The sequence below is a fragment of the Podarcis erhardii genome, assembly GCF_964252035.2.
Source record: "Podarcis erhardii genome assembly, chromosome: 14".
Taxonomy (NCBI): domain Eukaryota; kingdom Metazoa; phylum Chordata; class Lepidosauria; order Squamata; family Lacertidae; genus Podarcis; species Podarcis erhardii.
In genome coordinates, this window is record NC_138503.1 from 25,529,877 (window position 1) to 25,550,540 (window position 20,664).

At 45.5% G+C, this 20,664-nt stretch overlaps 1 protein-coding gene across 1 annotated transcript in view; it reads right to left on the reverse strand.

Moving 5' to 3' along the window:
* The window catches only part of SV2B (synaptic vesicle glycoprotein 2B), a 76,185-nt gene extending 56,032 nt beyond the window's left edge, over positions 1-20,153 (reverse strand). The window contains exon 1 of the mRNA XM_081838940.1: positions 19,838-20,153. The gene's annotated coding sequence lies outside the window, so the exon portion shown is untranslated. The remainder of the gene's footprint in view (positions 1-19,837) is intronic.
* Between the last annotated feature and the right edge of the window lie 511 nt (positions 20,154-20,664).

The window sequence follows — 20,664 nt, forward strand, 5'->3', positions numbered from 1 at the left end:
CATCAGTAGCTAGCCACCCCCACCCCAAAACAACCAACAACACCTCCCTGGCTAAGGAGTTCCTGATGGTCAAAGACAACCCGCCCATCAGGTGGAGTCAAACACCAGTCTCAGATGGTAGTAGAGCAAGAGGCAGCACTCTGCCCTTCCCATCACTTCCACCACCACGAGGGAGGTGTTCCAGTGTGTGACATTGCTGTTCATCTTCGCCACCCCACCCCCCAACACAGAAGCCGAGCAGCAATATTTTGAGGAGCACACCGGCTCCTGCCAAGTTTGGCAAGAGCTGGGTTGTTCCCGTACGCTGTGTTGCCGCTTGGCTCCCCACTCCCTCCCAGGGAAGTAGCTGAGCGGCCATGCTTTGAGGAACCCCCCAGCTCCTGCCCAGTTCAGTGAGAGCTGGAGTGCGGCAGTGGCAGTCATGGTGGTGGATGGGGGGCAATTCCCATTTTGCCTCAGGCGGCAAAACAAAATGGGCTGCCCCTGCTTATGGTTGTTTCCAAGCGGGTATATTTAGTGTGTCTGTGAATTCTCTCTTTTAACATGTAGTGAACTGTTGTGCCCGTGTTATGGTCATTATTATTATTGCTATTTATTTAATTTATATACCGCCCTATACCTGGGGGGGTCTCAGGATAGTTCACAGAACAAAAACCAAGATATAAAACCACAAAATACATAATAAAAACAAACAACCCAATAGCCCCCCTACCAAAAAACACATTTTGAAAGGGCATAGGATGGAAATCAGATCAACCAAAGGGCTGGTTAAAAAGGAATGTTTTTGCCTGGTGCCCAGTGGCATAGTGTGGGGGGTGCAGGGGGGGCCGGCCGCACCGGGCGCAACATCTGGGGGTTAGGGTTAGGGGGCGCAAATCCACGGGTTAGGGGGCGCAAATCCACGGGTTAGGGGGCACAAATTACTTGCCTTTCCCCGGGTGCTGACAACCCACGCTACGCCACTGCTGGTGCCTAAAGGTGTAGAATGAGGGCACCAGGCGAACTTCCCTGCGGAGATCATTCCACAGATGGGGAGCCACTGTAGAGAAGGCCCGGTCTCGTGTTGCCACCCTCCGGACCCCTCGAGGAGGAGGCATATGAAGAAGGGCCTCATGTTAAAGTGCTTTTGTATTACTATGTATTGAATCATATTGTGATGTCATGGATTTATAAATAAAATTAGAATTATTTTTACAAGAACAATATTGGGAGAGAGGCACCTTCCCATCCCTTCCACCCAACACACGGAGTAGCTTTTGGTTTATTCAGAAGGGTCACCTCTTTCAAAGAAGCTGAAGGTATCTAGAAATGTACCTGCCCTGTAATAGTCTACATGAAACACAGATGAAAGCAAAGGAGGCCAGTTCTCTCCTTGAAGTGCGAGATCAGATGGTTCCTATTTTAGACTCTAAGCACAAATGGTATTAAGAGGCAGAAACCGAATCCCCGAGTGACCTCCTCGATGACTCCTTGGAGAATAGGTTGTGTCGAGATTGCGCTTCCTTTCTCTTGATCCAGTATTTAAAGGCCATAATGCAATGCCATATGGAGAGGAGTGAGTTAATCCACAGTGGGCAATGGGAAGACAGAAAATGCTTTCCCCTGGAAATACGGCCTTCCAGAAGGGGAAGCATTTCTTTCCCTGTGCAAACATACAAAAATAACATGCCAGAGAGAGGCAGCTAGCCTGAAAACCTTCTTCCTGGCGTGCTAGATTTATATGCGCAGGAAGTCACTTTGTCTTTTTCACTCTGGGGAAATCTCCAGTACAGCCTTATCCACACCCAACAATCTGAACTGGTACAGTCCAGAAACAATTACATCACACAACTTTATGCATTTATTTAAAATGCGGTATAAGCTGCCTTTCATCAATGCAGAGTCCAGGGTAGGGTACAGAACATAATTTGTGTTTTTTTATATAAAAAAAACCCCGCATGGGGTCAGTGGTTTGGGAGCACTGGGAAAGAGGTCTTAACCTTCCCAAGGGTCCCAATCCAGCCCAAATCACAATAGGGACAAATGAGTCTGTCATTTTCAGTTTCTTTTGGTCTCTTATTTTTCCTGTTTTACGTTCAGTTCTCCACATTTCCATATCAATTTGCAGGGGTGGGGTGGGGGTGTTATTTGAAAGGCTGCAGGAACATTCATCAGCATCTTCATGTGAATTTTCCCTAATATGCACATCTTCTTTTGCATAATATCTGCATTTTAATAATAATAATAATAATTTATTATTTATACCCCACCCATCTAGCTGGATTTCCCCAGCCACTCTGAGCAGCTTTTTGACATTTTTTGATAAATTCCCATAGGTGTGTGCACAGGATGTGTTAGGAATGCCCAGGCACACTCTAATGTGAAGGAGCAACCTGGCTCCTTCAGCAGCCACAACCTATGTGGAAGGGAGGAGAGCGAAGCAGACAGAGACAGAGAGACAGAGGCAGAATAAAAAGGCTGGAATGGATCTGAAACTTCTGCCTACATCTATTTATGGTGGTGAATGGGTGGAAGCAAAGAGACTAAAAATCAACACTTATTTTATTTAAAAGAGCCATTTTGGCTCATGTGAATTTCTCCTATATTGAGGATAGACTTTCTTTCTACTAATTAGGAGTTGCTGTATTATTTTTTTAATTCTAAATTCTCCATAACCAGGTGGTGGCATTTTGGTTTGTAAGGTATTGAAGCCTATTGGAGACCCATGAGAAGCAGCTACTTAAAAGAGCAGTTTTATGTGTGTCGACTCAGAAGAAAGTCTCACTGAGTTCAATATTAATTGCACTCACTTAAGTCTATGTAGAAAGGACAGCAGCCGCCAAGTGCTTCATTCTGTCCTCCTGGGTGGCATTTGTAGGCATACTTCCAGAGGGACAAAGCACTTCACCCACTGTCCACAGTGGGTGGAATCCAAAGGTTGGTGCTTGCATGAGGCAAAGTGGAGCAATTTGACTCAGGCGGCAGCCCCTGTCCCCACAGACAGATGACCATCCAAGGAAGGAGATTCCACCACCAGTCCTTACACTGCTCGGCTCAGATATGGTGGCCTTTGCCACCCAGTGGGCTTGTGACTGTAGTGGAATTCAAACCAGGAACTTCCCAGCTCACTCACTCTCAGCCACTGTGCTACACCAGGCTCTTGGGAAAGCCATGCAGAACTAATCATGTTCGTTCCTGCAATGATCCAGTCAAATGGTTTGTTGTTGTTGTTTAGTCGTTTAGTCGTGTTCGACTCTTCGTGACCCCATGGACCAGAGCACACCAGGCACTCCTGTCTTCCACTGCCTCCCACAGTTTGGTCAAACTCATGCTGGTAGCTTCAAGAACACTGTCCAACCATCTCGTCCTCTGTCGTCCCCTTCTCCTTGCACCCTCCATCTTTCCCAACATCAGGGTCTTTTCCAGGAAGTCTTCTCTTCTCATGAGGTGGCCAAAGTATTGGAGCCTCAGCTTCAAGATCTGTCCTTCCAGTGAGCACTCAAGGCTGATTTCCTTCAGAATGGAGAGGTTTGATCTTCTTGCAGACCATGGGACTCTCAAGAGTCTCCTCCAGCACCATAATTCAAAAGCATCAGTTCTTCAACGATCAGTCTTCTTTATGGTCCAGCTCTCACTTCCATACATCACTACTGGGAAAACCATAGCTTTAACTATACTTCTGCTTAAATCCGCTCCTTGTTCTAGTGCTGAAGGAATCCCCCACTTAAGGGGGAAGCTGGGCCCAGGCCTGGGACATAGGCAATCATCCATCACTAGCAAGTATTCTGTGTTCCTCCCAGTCTCTGTTTCATGAGAACAGAGAAATTGCAGAGGGTTGGCTGAGCTGTGGCTCAGTCACCTGTGCTGCTGAAGGACTTCCAAAGAGTGGGAGGGTGCTAAATGTCAGGGACTAGACAGAGGAAGAATGGTGGAAACCGCCTCCCCCTCCTGAACCTTCCAGAGAAAAGGAAGACAGTATAGATTTAAAACAGTGGTTCAAGGAAGGTCACAGCTCAGAGGTAGATGAAGAGCAGAGTTGAGAAATAATGGGAGAGGAAGGGGGGGAGCAGAGCCAGAGTAGCTGGCTGACACGTTATCACTAGAAAGCATTGCAGACCCACCCCACCCCTTCTCCCAGAACCCAGCGAGAATTGAAAGTAGGAGAGCAAAGGGCTTGGAAACAAATGGCCCTAATCGGGCACCGTAAGCTGGGTGGTGCTGTTGACAATTGAGGAGAGAAGGGGGGTGGAGATTACTCAGACCAACACCATTACTCCAAGAGGCTGTGTTTTTAAGCCTCTCTCTGTGAATATTGAATAAAAGAACTTGGTAAGAGCTTCCTTGTTTATCTGTTCCTGGCAGCCTACTGGGGGGGGCGGGGTCAGATTCCTGACACTAAGTGGTTTTAGGTCAGCTAGTAGGGAAAAGGCTTTAGCAAGGAGGGGAAGTCAGCTCCCTTCCTTTGTTCCAAGAGGATAGCCCCCCCATCTACAATAAGGGGCATTACTATCACCAAACAACCCACCACTATTACCCTGGTGTTAGATGCCATGAGAATTTACCATATATATACACACACACTATATACATACAGGATGCGGGTGGTGCTGTGGTCTAAACCACAGAGCCTAGGGCTTGCCGATCAGAAGGTCAGTGGTTCGAATCCCCGTGAGGGGGTGAGCTCCTGTTGTTCGGTCCCAGCTCCTGCCAACCTAGCAGTTCAAAAGCACATCAAAGTGCAAGTAGATAAATAGGTACCGCTCCGGAGGGAAGGTAAACAGAGTTTCCGTGCGCTGCTCCGGTTCGCCAGAAACATTTTCACAGTAACCTTTAAACCAGATAATTACATTGTTTCATAAATTGACTTCTCACCGTCGCCTCCAGAGTGTTTTTACTCTTCCCTGCTGCATTAAATCTTTTATCTATTACAAAAAAGTTAATCTGTTACAATTATTTTATCATTTTCCTTCCACTGCCTTCATCTCAAATCCCACCTGCGATTTCATTTGACGAGACTTTACCTTGAAAGCCTGTTTAACCTTCGTTCCTCCAGATGCTGCCAAACTACAACTCCCTGGCCATTGGCTATGCTGGCTGGGAGTTGTAGTCTGGCAACATCCGGAGGGGGAAAATGTTGCATTTTTCTGTTGTATTTTAAATGGTGGTTAAAAACTACAGAGGCCATTGTGAGGTAACTCCCCATATGGGTCCATTTTCAAATCAGGAACTGTGGGCAGGCAGGGAGGCTGCAGCATGCGGAAGAAATAACTGCACGCCACCCTCATAAGAACAGACAAAGAGCCTGCCTTCTGGATGAGGACAAAGCGGGGTCAACTAGTCTAGCATCTTGTTCTCACAATGGCTCACCAGATGCCCCAATGGGAAACAGGCCAGCACAAGAGCACTCTCCCGCTCTGATAGATATTTGCTTGCTACTAGCTTAGGGGTCATCAACCAGCAGAATCTAACAATGTCTCTACACAGCCATTCCTTCCCCTTCCCCCAAACTGGTGGGTCTTCCTTCTGCAAGGCTGTCAAGATACTGAATGCTCAATCTTTTTGAAAAAAACAAACACACACCATTGCAGAAGGAAGAGGAACCCCTTCCAGGCATTGCCTGAAATTTACGCCGAAATTATCTTGATTAAAAAGAAGAAGAAGCCAGTGCAATTTAGACACATCCGCTTCAACTCAGAGCTGCCCCCCGCCACATTAGTAACATCTTTTTCTTTTGGACAGACTGCAGTTAATTAACACAAAAGCAAGCACAGGAATTAATTACAAAAGCTGCTAATTAATTCCCCCCCCCAACCTCAGTATCACTCCTAACAACAAACTCGAGTAGTGAGTACTGACAGGGTTATAGACCAAACAGAGTCGCTGAGAAACAAGGAGTGGGTATTAGCAGGCTCAGAGAGCCACAGGGGCTTGCAGAAATACCCAACAAAAGAGAAGTTTTTTGGGGGGGAACTGTAATGGCACAAGTCCCCGCCCCCACCCTAAAAAAAGCACAGTACATTCTGCGTATGTTCCATGGCCACAGAGTACTGAATGCCTTTTGCGGGGTGGAAAATGGGAAGGGGAATGGAATGAAGCATCCTGGGTGGCTGGAACAGTGAAAAAGAATGTAATGTTCACTGTATGCCATCACTCACTTCCTCACTACAAAACAGCACAAGTAGTTCATGCATTGGTTACCTTGAGACTGGATGACTGCAATGTGCTCTGAGTGTGGCGTCCAGAACAGTTGGAGAGAGAATACAGCCATTGCGGCTAGTAGCCAAGGAAGGAAGGATGGAGGAAGAGGGGGTGGGAAGGGGCTGTTTGCTCAATTTCTTTCTGACATCATTTCTGTAGAAACCCCTGTCAGTTTAGCGCATCAGTTCCTTTCTAACAGGCTCTTAGCCTGCCCCCATCCACACACAATGCTAAAGCAGAACATTATGTTCCGCTGCATTCAGAGATGAAAGGGAGGCCACCCAAGAATCAGCCTCAAAGCTAGCTAGGGGTGCAAAAAAATGAAAAGCAGAAAGTGTGGCTACACATACACACACAAGTAAAACCTCAAAAAAAAAAAAACCAATTTAATGCAAAATATTGCTTTATGTTCCAAGATATGAAAATGTTCTCTGAAGGTACTTATAAGTCTGCATACAGGAAGCAAACATATCACTGGGGGGGGGGGAGCTTTATGTAGCCTTCCCCCTCATGGACTACATTTCTGCATGCAGGCTTCCAAGGTTGTTTTTCGGGCAGGCAGCTCTGCAGTGTGCTGCAACCAAGGATCTTCCCATGTCCTTTTGGGTCATGTTTAGGGTGTTTTTGGTTTTTTTAAAGAAAAGAATGGAACCACCAAAGGCGAGGTAGGCTGGTAGGGAAGAGATGCCTTGCATCCATCTTGATTTATCAGGCCTGCAGCTTAGCATAGCAATATCCCAGAAGCCTGAAGTGCTGAAAGTTAGATTTACACCTGGAAGGCTGCTCTGAAAACAGGCCAGCAGCTCTAATGAGGTTCCTGAGACCCTCCTGAGTGAAGGGAGTGGCTGACAAGCCAGGATCGCCCTCACGTCCTCCAAGAAGATTGCATGGATGAAAGCACGCCAGCCTGGCTACCTCAGGGAAGAGCCTCATTAGTGAAATGCATAAGAAAAGCCTCCCCCCTCTTCCTCTCCCCCACCCTCGTTTTTCTCTGCCTACACAGTCGAAGCCAGCTGGTGCTTTTTGTTCCGTGGTACTGTTTAAATATTGAAAGGATTTTTCATCCTGGACTTGGCAGGTGGGGGTGGGGCAGGGGGGTGGGGGAGAACTGCAGGAGGATGAATCAGGCCTGGCTGGGGTTGGCCGGCTGCAAGTTGGACCACAGTCTTGCCTCTCGAACAGTCTCACATCTGCAAAACAGGATCCAGCCGTAACTGCCTTCCCCATGCATCCCTTTCTCCAACTCCCTCCTGGCTGGCTCTCGCTGGGCAGAGTAAGGAGAACAGAGCCTCCCAGTGTCCCTGTTTTCCAAGGACAGTCCCGGATTTACAGAAGCCATCCCGGTTTCTGATTTGATCCTGGAATGTCCTGCTTTTTCTTAGGACGTCCCTATTTTCATCGGAGAAATGTTGGAGGGTGTGGAGTTATGAGACCCCCCAAGCCAAGGAGATAAGTAACTATACAGCCTTTAGAAGACATCTGAAGGCAGCCCTGTACAGTGGTACCTTTGGTTACATACTCAATTCATTCCAGAGGTCCGTTCTTAACTGTTCTTAACCTGAAGCACCACTTTAGCTAATGGGGCCTCCCGCTACCGCCGGAGCACGATTTCTGTTCTCATCCTGAAGCAAAGTTCTTAACCCGAGGTACTATTTCTGGGTTAGCAGAGTCTGTAACCTAAAGCGCCTGTAACCTGAAGTGTATGTAACCCGAGGTACCACTGTATAGAGGTTTATTAATGTTTGATGTTTTGTTATCTTTTTATATATGTTGTTATCTTTTTATATATGTTTTGTTATCTTTTTTTATATCTGACTGGCTAGGGCAACCCAGTCAAATGGGCAGGGTATAAATAAGAAAATTATTATTATTATTATTATTATTATTATTATTATTATTATTATTATTATTGAATAGGACATCCCTATTTTTATTTTTGGAGAAATATTGGAGGGTAAGGAAGAAATGGATGCAGCTTGAAAGGAGCTGGGTACTGGGGCCTAGATGTAGCCCCCCATCAGGGACTCTGGCATTCAGGACTCTCCATAGGCCATGCCTGCCCCCCAGTCCTGCCCTCTCCTCTCTCATGGGCCCTGCCACACACACTCCTCAGTTGCTCTTCCCTAGCTTGAATACAACATTGAACTGTGAGAATGCCTCTCTCTTGCCTTGATAGAAGATGGAGGGAAGTATGCGTGTAGAAACCTCTGACAACAGTCTTATCTGCTGCCCCACTCACTTTTGGCACAGAGTCCACCTGCTTTTGTTTCAGGCCATGTCATCCCTGGAAGGTGTCCCTTGAGGAAAGGTGTCCCTTGGGCTGAAGAAGATTCCCTACTCCCACTTTAAAGAACCATTCCCCCACCCTAAATTTACTTGAAAGTATATTCAAGCATAGCATGACCCTTGAATGTGTTGTCTGGTGTGGGTTGGTGGGTACCAAAGCCCACCTACTAAGCCTTGATTCCCCTGAATCCTCAAAGGCAGAGTCCTTCAATAACAGTCTCAGAGAAGAGATAGATATACTCCCTGGTCTGTCTCATGGGGAGCCATAGACGTTGGAGCCTGCATCTCCTCACCTAAACTCCAGGGAGATGCTGGTCCACAGACTCCTCAGGAGATCAAGAAAGCCCTGGGGAGAGAATTGCACAGCTGGGAATCCCACTGAACCATCAGTGGCAGAAGAAAACACCAGCCCTTTAACTTGAGGTTGAGGGCCTCCAGTTAATGACTACCTCGCAGTGCTATAAAACTCATCCTGTTACTCCAGAATCTTGTTGAGATTGCATGTCTGTTTGAATTCAGCTGCAAAAGCACTGTCCATGGTCCTGAATTCACATCTATGTTGCTCTCCAAGGTACCACCTTTTGACTTGTCCTACCTCACCCTTCTGTCTGACTGGGGAACCAGGAACTTCTGACCAGGAACTTTATGAACCAACAGTCTTTCTCAATTCTGGACATCCGTGTGGATCATGACTGCTGAACTCCAACTCCCGTCATCACTAACTGTTGACCGTGCTGGCTAGGGCTGATGAAAGTTAGAGTTCAACAACACCTAGAGCCAACAAGGTGCACAGATTCTGTTGGACTACTATCCCCATCATCCCTGATCATTTGCCATGCTGGCTGGGGCTGATGGGGAGATGGAATCCAACAGCATATGGAGGGCACCACATTGACTGCACTCCATTCCCTGCTTCATATGCACCATTCTTGCTCCTGAACATGCGGTCTAAATGGGCAGGTCTATCAAGATAGGGGAAAGGGTGTTTGAAGCTCCACTGAATTTCTCCATGTACAAATAATGCTACACTTTGCTTTATAAAAAGAAAGGACAAAAGGAGGGGTCTTTCTTAATCCATCCACTTTCATAAGCTCTTTCTAATTTAAAAAAGAAACATTAAGCCACAACCATGGTGTTAGAAATCTGTTCATGGAACATGTTCCCACATTACATTCAATGACTGGACAGTCTCTGCACCTGTGTACACAAATAGTTTATACATGTGCAATTATTCATGTATAATGTTTAACAGGTGTATAGTCTCTGTACACAATAGCTGTACAAATCACATAGTGAACACTCTTTCACACAAGTACCTGTACATGTCTAGAGGCAGTTGACAGCTCTTTACCCCTGGTTTTTGACACTTAAGATGTATATTTTTAGGACCCATCTTATTCCTGTGACTGCAAATTGTTTTCAGCTGCTTTTAATAACATAAAAACTGCCCAAAAAAATGAATTTTGACATACAGGCACTCCAATTTTTTGCTCCTGCTGCTCCTGCTGTTGCTATTAACTAGTCACTTTACTCACATAAATGACTCAAAGCAACTTACAGAAACAATGGGAGTGCAGAAAACATTTACAATAAACATAATTAGTAAAAACTGGGGGGGTGGGGGGGGGATCTATGCAAATAACTACTCCTGGCAATAGCTAGATGAAACAGTTGGTGCTTTTCAGTTTCAAGGTGGGAAACACAGCTGCGTGGGGAGTGTCTGGAGGTGAGGAGGGATAATGCTCAGCTCATAGCAGCTTAGATGGCTTCAATGTGCTCTCTGCCAGGCTGCTTTTGAAGGGCATTTTGGAAATGACAGCTTGCCCTTCAGATATTTTGGACTACAACCGGGGCTGCAGGAGTCACTCAGCAGGAGGTATACCATATGTGGCCATAATATTGTACAGAGTTGATGTCATTTGCATGAAGTTCAGTCCCCAGCATTTCCAGGTAGGGCTGGGGAAAGACTTCCATGAGAAACCCTGGAGAGCAAGTTCCTTGCTAGCTTTTTGCGCTGGCTGGAGATGATGGGAGTTATAGTCCAGAACCTCGGGAACACACCAGGTTCAGAAAGGCTTCCTGTGATGGCCTGGGATTTGGACTCGGAGGCTGAACCTGAGGAATCCCAGCCTGCACAGAACCAACTGAGCCAGGGCTGGGGCTTGAGCCTGAAGGGTCCCCACCTGTGCTGGATCCTCAGGTGCAGGCACCAGCTGAGTCTGCTCTGGCTCCTGAGGTGATGGAGGATCCATTGCCCGCAGGTGCTCCACTCTCAGCCCCGTCAGGGGAAGCTGAGGTTGCCTCTGGGTCCGGTAACCCTCCAGCCAGGAGAGCCTGAGCTGCAGAGGTTCGGGACAGAGAGGCGGAGGGAACTAAGTTCCAGCAGGAGGAGTGCTCACCTCCAGGCCAGGAGAGGCAAGTCACCTGTGGACTGGGGCCACCCTATGCCTCGGGGCAGATAAAAGCCAGCCAGCCCCAGTCCCAAGTTGCGGGAGCAACGTTGTTGGTAGCCAGTTCCTGCCTGCAACCTGCCTTGCCTCTCTGCCGGAGCTCCTGACCTCACCCGACTCCCTGCCTTGGACCCAGCTTCATCTTTGACGAACTGTCTCCCTACTGCACCCTCAACCTCGGACTGGACTCGGACCTTGCCTCACGGTTAACCCTCGGGACCAGCACACTTCCTTAGTGGAAGATCCTTCCCCACAAACCCCCAGATTAAGTTTCTTGTGAAGGGGGATTGGCTGTTAGACTGCTTTGAGAATTGTAGCTCATAGGGGGTCCTCTTGACAATTCTCAGCACCCTTAGCTAACTAGAGCCCCCAGAATTCTTTGCGGGTAGCCATGGCTATTTAAAGTGATATCATAGAGCTTCAAATGAATGTGGTTAGAATGTCAACAAACTTTTCTAGGCATGAGACTTGAGATGCCGTGAAGCCTTTGTCCCTTTTCGCTACTGTTCTGTGCCACCACTTCGGCAACTTTTCTTTGGCAGAAATATCCCTTCCACCAGTTGGGAACTGAGGCCATCTGTTGCTGACAGGAGTTCCTGTGTTACAGAGTAACTCTCTCTCTCTCTCTCTCTCTCTCTCTCTCTCACACACACACACACACACACACACACTCAGAGAGAGAGAGAGAGAGAGAGAGAGAGAGAGACCTTCTCATTCTCACTGTTTCACCACCCCAGCCCTAAACTACCCCAGCACACACACGTAGATAAGCCTAGCTTAATAAACCAGCAAGTGGGCCTCAGCACCACAGCCACAGTCTGAAAGAGCCTCACTAAGACATCACTCAAGTGATAGGAAGGGCTGTAGGCCAGTGGTAGGGCACCTGTCTTTCATGCAGAAGGCCCCAGGTTCAATCCCTGGCATCTCCAGGTACATTTGGGAGAGCCTCCTTGTCTGACACTTTGGAGAGCCTCTGTCAGTCAGTGCAGATGATGCAGAGCTAAATGAACCAATGGTCTCCCTTGGCATAAGGCAGCTTCCTATATATATAAAAGACTTTATATTTTATAATGCAAGCTGCTGGTAGGAGGGGTTTGGTTTCAAACCAAAGCACTCTGTATATATAATTCATTAATACATGGCAAAAACAGGCTGCTAGGTTTGCTTAGTGGGGGCAAGTTCTGCTCAGGCATGCAAATATTTTCCAGTGTCCTATGGTGGATCCAAACTATCTCTACACACGTGCAAGTGTTTCTGCAAAAGAGTCTTTGTTTATACAGCTCAATTATGGTACACTTGGGTACACAGACTGTACACTCATTGAGCATTACATATGAATAACTGTATGCATGTACAGCGCGGCTATTTCTGTACATACACATGCTACACTCATTGAAGCTAGCATGTGAACACTCCTTAACCTTCCCAGGGTTCTCTGCATGCTCAATTTGAATCTAAGTTTGTTTGGCTGAATGCATTTAGGAGCCCTATTCAGACATTCCTGCTTTATGTCGAAAGGTTGGGTGTGGAGCGTGTGGGACTGGGGCCTATAAGGATGTTTGGGAAAGGGGCAACACGCACAGCTCTGCCCCCCTACTCTTAATTATGACATTTTGCTTCCACTTTTCCTCCAAAGAACTCAAAATGCTATACACAATCTCCACCATTTCATGGCCCAGGATCACCCAGTGAGTTTTCTGGCTGAGTGGGGATTCAAACCCTGGTCTCCCAGGTCCTAGTCCGACACTCTAACCACTGCACTACATTGGCATCCTTGCACATATTCCTGGGGAAATGCTGACAGATGGGGGCACTAAAGACATTGGGATCTAGGGTTGCCAAATGGGACCAGCCACTCAACTTTTATAGCCGTAACAACAGCTTGATCTGCAGAGATCAGAGGGTGGAGCTTTCTGCAACCCTCCTCTGCAGTGTACTTAGCATATTGGTTCATCTCAATATGGATTCTAGCACTTACTGTTGCTGGGGGTGGAGAAAAATAGTCTTAGTGGCTGAAATCCAGAAGTACAATAAGAATGAAAAACAAGGATTTGAAAGAGTGCTTTAATATTTCTCTTTTTTAAATCTCATTAGTGTGATTTGCTTGTCTCTTTTAAAGTAATTGTTTCTCTGCAAAGCCAAGACCAGCTCATGCCACATTAAAAACTGGCTTGTCATTTCTCCCCAAGGGAGGACTGAGGATGGATCCTGGGCTCACACATTTCATCCAAATAGCACGGCCGGTTCTTCTCATAAAAAGAGAATTGGCTGCAGAGGTGACTCGTGGGCAGGAAGGAGAGTGAGCTGAAACCCAAATAGATGTATGAGGGCAAAGCCAGCATTTTTTCTACTGGTGTATGGTTGCTATCAATGAACCAAAACTTGATAATTCTGCATTTATACATTTGGTTCTGCTACAGGGTGATCCACTAAGACCAGAGGTTCTCAACCTGTGGGTCCCCAGATGTTGTTGAACTACAACTCCCATCATCCCTGAGCTCTGGCCTTGCTAGCTAGGGGTGATGGGAGTTGTAGTCCAACAACATCTGGGGACCCACAGGTTGAGAAAGGCTGCACTAAGACAAAAGTGGGGCATTGCCCCACTAAACTCAGTCTGCCCTCAGTCAACCTGATTGACTTCTTCCTTACAACCAGTCCAGGAGGTGGAACTGCCTGCCGACTTCTTCCTCCTCCTTAGCCTCAGTGTCGCCTCTGTAGAACACAGCAGGGAGAAGGAGGAGGATCCAGAGAAAACTAGAATTAGTTGGCTCTGTCTCTCATTGCCTCTGGCTCCACCTACTGGTGGGCTCCCTGCTTTCTCCCCTAGCAAGTCCAGCAGGCACTAGATGCCACTGTTCAGTTCAAAACATTCATAGAATTGTAAAGTTGGAAGGGACCCCAAGAGGCATCTAGTCCAATCCCCTGGAATGCAGGAAACCCCAGACCCTGAGATTACGAGTCTCATGGGGTGGATTTTTACTGCTAGCAACGAAGTTGCAAAAGGCTTTACATGAGCTGCCAGTAGGGTAGCTTTTAGGGATAGGGGAGAAATTCGCTTGGTTCACCTTTTAATGCAAACCTAGCAAAATCTGCACATCTCAAACCAATACCAAAACATAACTCTCCTTTGAAACCCACACTTTTCCGAATTTGCAGTGCAATTCTCCAACCAAATAATATGTATGAAATGTGCATATACAAGGGGGAAGTGTGCTTTAAAATGCATCTGTTAATGAAAATAGCATACAGCATGTGTTATGTTAGGGAAAATTGCTTGCAAAGATGTGTATTTTGGGGAAAATTCCATATAATATGGAGAAATGTGCACTAAATTACTAGCAAATTTTCTGGGGGATATTATTATTACCATCATCATCATCATTTTTAAAAAGCACCAACTGATGCAGAAATTTGATGAGAAAATGAGAAACTAGGGGAAACCAAAATTGACAACCTGCCCCTCTCCCAAAGGCAACTCTCCAGCAAGATCATTGTCAACAGGGGCATCGCAAATAAGTTCCGAGGGTCAGATGAAGCTCTGCTTTCACAACACACACACACACACACACACACACACACACAGGGAGGCAGTTTTCTGCTATTAAGCAGGACCAGCTGAGGCATCCAGTCCCAGGAGAAAGGGTGGGAGAGAAGCATGTGTTGATAGGCACAGTGGAACAGGGGTGGGGGAGGCGCCTTCATTTCACAGGGAGGAGGGATAAGGCATGGGGCAGGGATATAAAACAGACTGGAATAAAGCGAAGAAGCTGCAAGCTGGCAGGTTTTTCCTCTTGACAACGTCACAGCAGAGAAGCCAGTCAATGTTTCCACCAGCCAGCTCAATCTTTAATAAGGCAGCTACAAATGCAGAGAAGGGTTTTTTTGCTCAGCTAGGCCCTGCCATGTTTAAAGCACTTAACATGAGGGGGGTGTCTTTTTACTTTCAGGAAAGAGTAGAGCTTATAAGTTTTAAAAACATTTTGGTATGGCCATCAGGGGATGCGGGTGGCGCTGTGGGTTAAACCACAGAGCCTAGGATTTGCCGATCAGAAGGTCAGCAATTCAAATCCCCATGATGGGGTGAGCTCCCGTTGCTCAGTCCCTGCTCCTGCCAACCTAGCAGTTTGAAAGCACGCCAAGGTGCAAGTAGATAAATAGGTACCGTTCTGGTTCACCAGAAGCGGCTTAGTCATGCTGGCCACATGACCCGGAAGCTGTATGCCGGCCCCCTCGGCCAGTAAAGCGAGATGAGTGCTGCAACCCGAGAGTCGTCCACGACTGGACCTAATGGTCAGGGGTCCCCTTTACCTTTACCTACGGCCATCAGAGCTTCTGTGTTTCTGAAATTCACCTTGCCACAGCCCAACTCCACCTTCGGGGGCAGAGTTTAACCTGGGAGCCCCTTTGCCCTCACCCCAGATATTTTGGGGGGCAGTGTGTGAAATGAATGCATAGTGTGTGTGCCAAGTGGTGAAGAATTTCAGTTTGAGTTACATTTTATCGTGAATCTACTGAATTTGCATTCCCCAAATCAATGCACAAATGGAAAAGGAGCTAACTCGTGAAATGTGGACATAGTTCTGGATTTTACAATGCAGTCCTCCAACCAAAATAATATGCACTGAAATGTGTATATATTAGAGCGTGCATAAAAATGCCTGCATTTGTGAAAATAGCACACACAAATGCATTATATCAAGGAAAACTGCTTCCAAAAATGTGTATGGCAGACAAAATTGTTTGCAAAATATATGTATCTTAGGAGAGGCGCACACTAAAGTGCTGGCGAATTTTCATGAGGACTTTTTATTTTAAAAAATTGCAAAGGGATGCAGGAAGGTGGAGAACATTCATTGAGAGAATAAAAAAATAAAGAGAAACCAAAACTGACAGATTCACACATCCCTAGCTGAGAGGCACACAAGAACTGGCTTAATCTTTCAGCTTCCCTCTTAAAACCCTTGCGTGCTGAGATGCACTGCACCATGGAACCATATCCCATGATGCAGCAATATTGTATCACCCATTTTTAAACAGGGCCAGTTTAAAATGTACCACAGAGACAAAGAAATGCAATGTTTTAAGCAGCACTTAGATCCAACTGTATCAGGAGTAAGTCCCACTGAACTCAATGAGACCTCGCATCGTACTAACCATGCTGTTGTACATTTGTAAATACTTCCTTCATCTCATCTTAAGACAGAAACTATCTGAAGACAAATGTTTATAATTTACATCTGTTACACACACACACACACACACACACACACACACACACACACACTTCTAGCATGGAGGAGTTTTGTGTAACACAAAGGCTTCTACATCACACTGTGAGCATTGATTAGAATTTCATCAACACATCCTTTTCCAGATTATTCAGCAAGGGATGAGAGAGGAAATTGGGTTGGTTTGTAATTAAATATGAACCTGCTTAATTTGCACTTCTCAAAGCACTATGAAAACTGAACACGGTCATCTTTTAAAACTTAACACTTCTCTGAATTTTTCAATACAGTTCTGCAACCAAATCAATGTGTACAAAAAGGTGTGATTAAGGAGAAGTTGTGCAAAAAAAATGCATATGTGAATGAAAGTAAGGCACTTAACTGCATTATATTATGGGAAATAGCATGCAAAATTTTTGCATACATTTCTCTTGGTATACACATAACAAGAAAAAAGCTTACTAAACTCCTGATTAATATTGAAAAGCCTTTAAAAAAAAATCAAACTCATGCAGAAATGTGTCATGGTGGTTGGAAAAATTAGAAAATGAAGCAGACAGATTCACTCATCCTAATCAGCAAATTTCACCTACAGAATTTCGAGTATTTCTCAGACTGTATTCAGACTGACAGCATCAAATACCCCAGACTTAACACCAACACAGAAGAAGATTCTGCCAGTGATATCCAGTACATGTTTACTCAAAACTAAGTTCTGCTGGGTTCCATGGGGCTTACTCTCTGGTAAGTGGATATAGGCTTGCAGCCTTAACTGCTTCTAACTATTGTTAGATGCACACCCAAACCCCCTCTATCCCATACATTTGAGTGGAATATGTCCAACGGTATTAAATATGCCTTTTGTGCAAGTAAATCTCCTGTGATTTTATACACTTCTAATTTAGATCACAGTGCCTTGTTTACTTTCTTGCAAGAAAATCTCACTTTCCTGACTTTTAGCAACCTTGATATGTTATACCTGCAGGTGAATCAGCCATTAGTAATAAGCCAGAATGAATAATTTAGAATCGCACGTACTGTATCTGGAGTTACTTGTATCTGATGTTATTCATGGCTTCACGGGTGATAAGATAATAAAATCAAAACACTGAATCAGCAGCACTTTCAGAATGTTGGTATATTTATGAAACAGGTAGCTAATATTTGTAGTTTGGGCAAATGAATCAACTAATTAACCAAATCCACCATATCAGCAGATCTTAACAAGCCTGAAAATTAGGCACTAACCTGGTCATATGTGACAAGCAAAAATCTGTTCTAGCGCCCTTTTTATAAATTGTGTTTTCCCAATTTCCCCTTCAAAGGCCACATAGTCTTATGTGTGATCAGGAGCACTAGTAAGGTTTTGGGGGCTAGTAATTTTATGGACCTAACCACAGGGCTGGTGTACAGTAAAACAGGCAGAAATGAAACAAGAATTACTGGGGGAAATAAAATTATCCAGACTTTGCTCATGATCAACTTTGGACCAACCAATCCAAGAAGTAGAAAAAACACTACCCTCATTCAACTTTACCAGTTTAGATGCAGGCATCATGCTTTTTCCTAGATGCCTTTGTTTCTTGGGAACACGAGTCCTTAGGATTCTTAATGATCCATTGAGCAAAGCATTTTAAGATGCACATATGTCATTGCCTCTGAACCAAAATAATGCAATGGCTTACCTCATCTCAAGTTCTTCCCTTGCCCTCCTTCCTGCATCTTATATTGGACTCAAAGGGCACCGTCTGGCCCCTTTAAATTCTTGCCAGCACAAATGCAAAGGCTATTAGCCAGAGAACCCCATTCGCAGCAACCACTCAAAGGATTAGCAAACCCCAGCTGCTTGGTAGAAGTGAAGCCTCACATTAAGGTTTAATGTAACTGTAGTACAAGCCTGTAGGGATGCGAGAAAAGGGGCACATGGAACGAGCGTTGCAAACTGAAAGCTACATTCGCACATTTTCCTCCTCCTGTATGTCAAACCATCAAGGGAGGTGTGCTTTACGACAATAAGCATACGGTGGACTTTGATCTCAGAATAGCAATGGGTGGGGTACAAATAGTCTGTTTCAGTTTCTCTCAGTTTCTCATTTTTTCCAATCTTAAGCTCAATTCTCCACAGCAGTTTGTGGATATTTATATGTATTTTTAAATCCTTATGAAAATTCACCATCCTTTTACTGCGAATTTCTCCTAATAGACACATTTTATTGCGATTTTACCTGGCACACACATTTCTCCAAAGCCATTTCCTTCTAATAAAATGCCTTTTATATGTTGTTTTCGCTAATATGTGCATTTATATGCACACTCTACCCTGGCATATGCATTTTTGTACACATTTCTTGGCTAGAGAATGGCAGAGTAAAATTCAGAGAGGTGCAAATTTCGGAAGATGGCTGTGTGTCGGTTCGTATCTGGATTTTGAAAGTGAGAATTATGTATGTTTGCCTTAAATGAGAACTAGTTCACATTTCTCCCACATCTCTATCTCAGAACAGTTACTGAGGTGGGGAATTCCTATTCCTTACCCATCCCACTTGTGCTAGTTTTGCATACTATCCTTAAGAAGAAGCGAAGCCCCAAATGCAAGGTGGGCAAGGTCCATGTGTTATGACCAAAGGTCATCATTGCAGATGGATTGTACCACACACCAGTAAATCCATGTCATCGGGTAACAGGAGAGTGTCAGGAACTGCCGGCTGAGGTTCTTGGAACCAAGCCAAGGAGCTACAGCTTTACGTTTGGCAAAAACCTAGCAGTGCTCTCATTAGGAACATACCCTTGCCAACTCAACATGAGCAGGCTTTGCAGACTTAAAATAAATAAATAAAAATAAATCAAGTTCATTTCTGATGCAACTGCATTTTATTTTTATGGGGATGGCAAAATATTTGTTCCTTTCAGTATCCCTGCTCTCGTCTCTGGGGTGTAGGTTGTGAAATTATCATTATTCAAAATGTCCATTCAAGCACTTCTGGTGTGTATAATTTAGGGCTGGGGGGGGTTCATTTTGTTAAAACTTCCAATCAATTTACGTTCCCACATGGTCATTTTCACCCCTCACTCCCCTGGTACTTTTTTGACGGTCTCTTAAATTTGATCCAGAGAGATCAACTATACGCAAAATATAAATTCGCTAGCGTAATAAAAAGTTTATTGCATTCAATTTTTTTATGGATTTCCCCACCTCTGTTTCTGAACTGATATTCACTTCTGACCTGCCCCCAAGGCCAATCTGGAACAGGACATTTGCTAGAAACCACCAGTTCGTGGCTAGCAAAACGCACCAGATTGCAATGTAACATCTTTTGAAGCCTAGTGCTGGTCTCCAAATGATACCCAGACGTCCTGTGCGTTGGGGGAGGGGGAATAACCAAGCAACACACCCATCCGCAACCCTTCTGGTAGTCCAGGTACACTCAAGAGCTCTTTTAAGACATAACCCACACATCCTCAAATATGAGCTGGGTGCACCGATGAACCTTCACAACCCGAACGAACCCTTGACGAGCTCTGGGGACTTTGCAATCTCCCTTCTCCCCTCCTCCCCTTTCCGCCATCCCTTCCTGTTCCCTGCCTTTGCTCTTCGGATGAATCCTTTACTGCTGCACTGTAGCTGGACTTCCAAAGAAAAGTAGGGCCAAAGCACCCAGGAATTAAAAGGAAAAGAAAAGAAGGAGTATTTCTTACCAGAATTAGTCAATGTTTCGTTCCAGAGCTGCTACTCATTTGTTTATTTGCTCCCCGGTCATTTTTTCCCCTCCCTTCTTCTCCTTTTGCCTCTTGGCCCCTCAAATGTGGGCGTCAGAGGGGGATTAAGCAGACCAAATGTTCTGGCAAGCCGAGCGGATCAACCCACTGAGGACAGGCATCCAGGTAAGGAGAGATCAGCAACGAGAGAGACCATCAGCTAGGAAGAGAGAGAGAGGGAGTCTCTCTCTCTCTCGTCCACAGACATACACACACACATACACACACACACCCCAACAACAAAGCTATACGGGGAAGCTGCAGGCAGAACAGATGGGAGGGGTGGGGAGGGAGGGAAGGAGAGAGTAGGGCGTCAGGGAAGACTAACGTAACAGATGTGTTGACTTTAACTTATACAGAAAATTGATTATGCTTGGCGCAGAGGGAATGGGGGGGAAACAGAGAGAGACAATAGTCGTTATTAGAAGGAGGGAGGCAGTTTGGAACACCAGGCTTCAGTATTGCTTTGTTTCTCCTATTTTATTCTGGTATCCGAAGGAGCAGGACATGTGTGTTGGAAGGGTGGACTCTTTGCTAAGGGTGAAACACTGAGCCAGATGGATCTCTTCCATTAAACGACAGCCTCCATCCACTTGAGAACTGTGAGGACAGTGTGGTACAATATTTAGATGTAGGACAGGTGTGGAAAGTCAAGAGAGAGGTCCACCTATAGGTTCCTAGCTGCTGTTCATCTGCGCCAAGCACCACCCATATATGGGACTCAACACAAGCAAAGGCTAAAAAAGCTCCCCTTTCATGCTGATTGG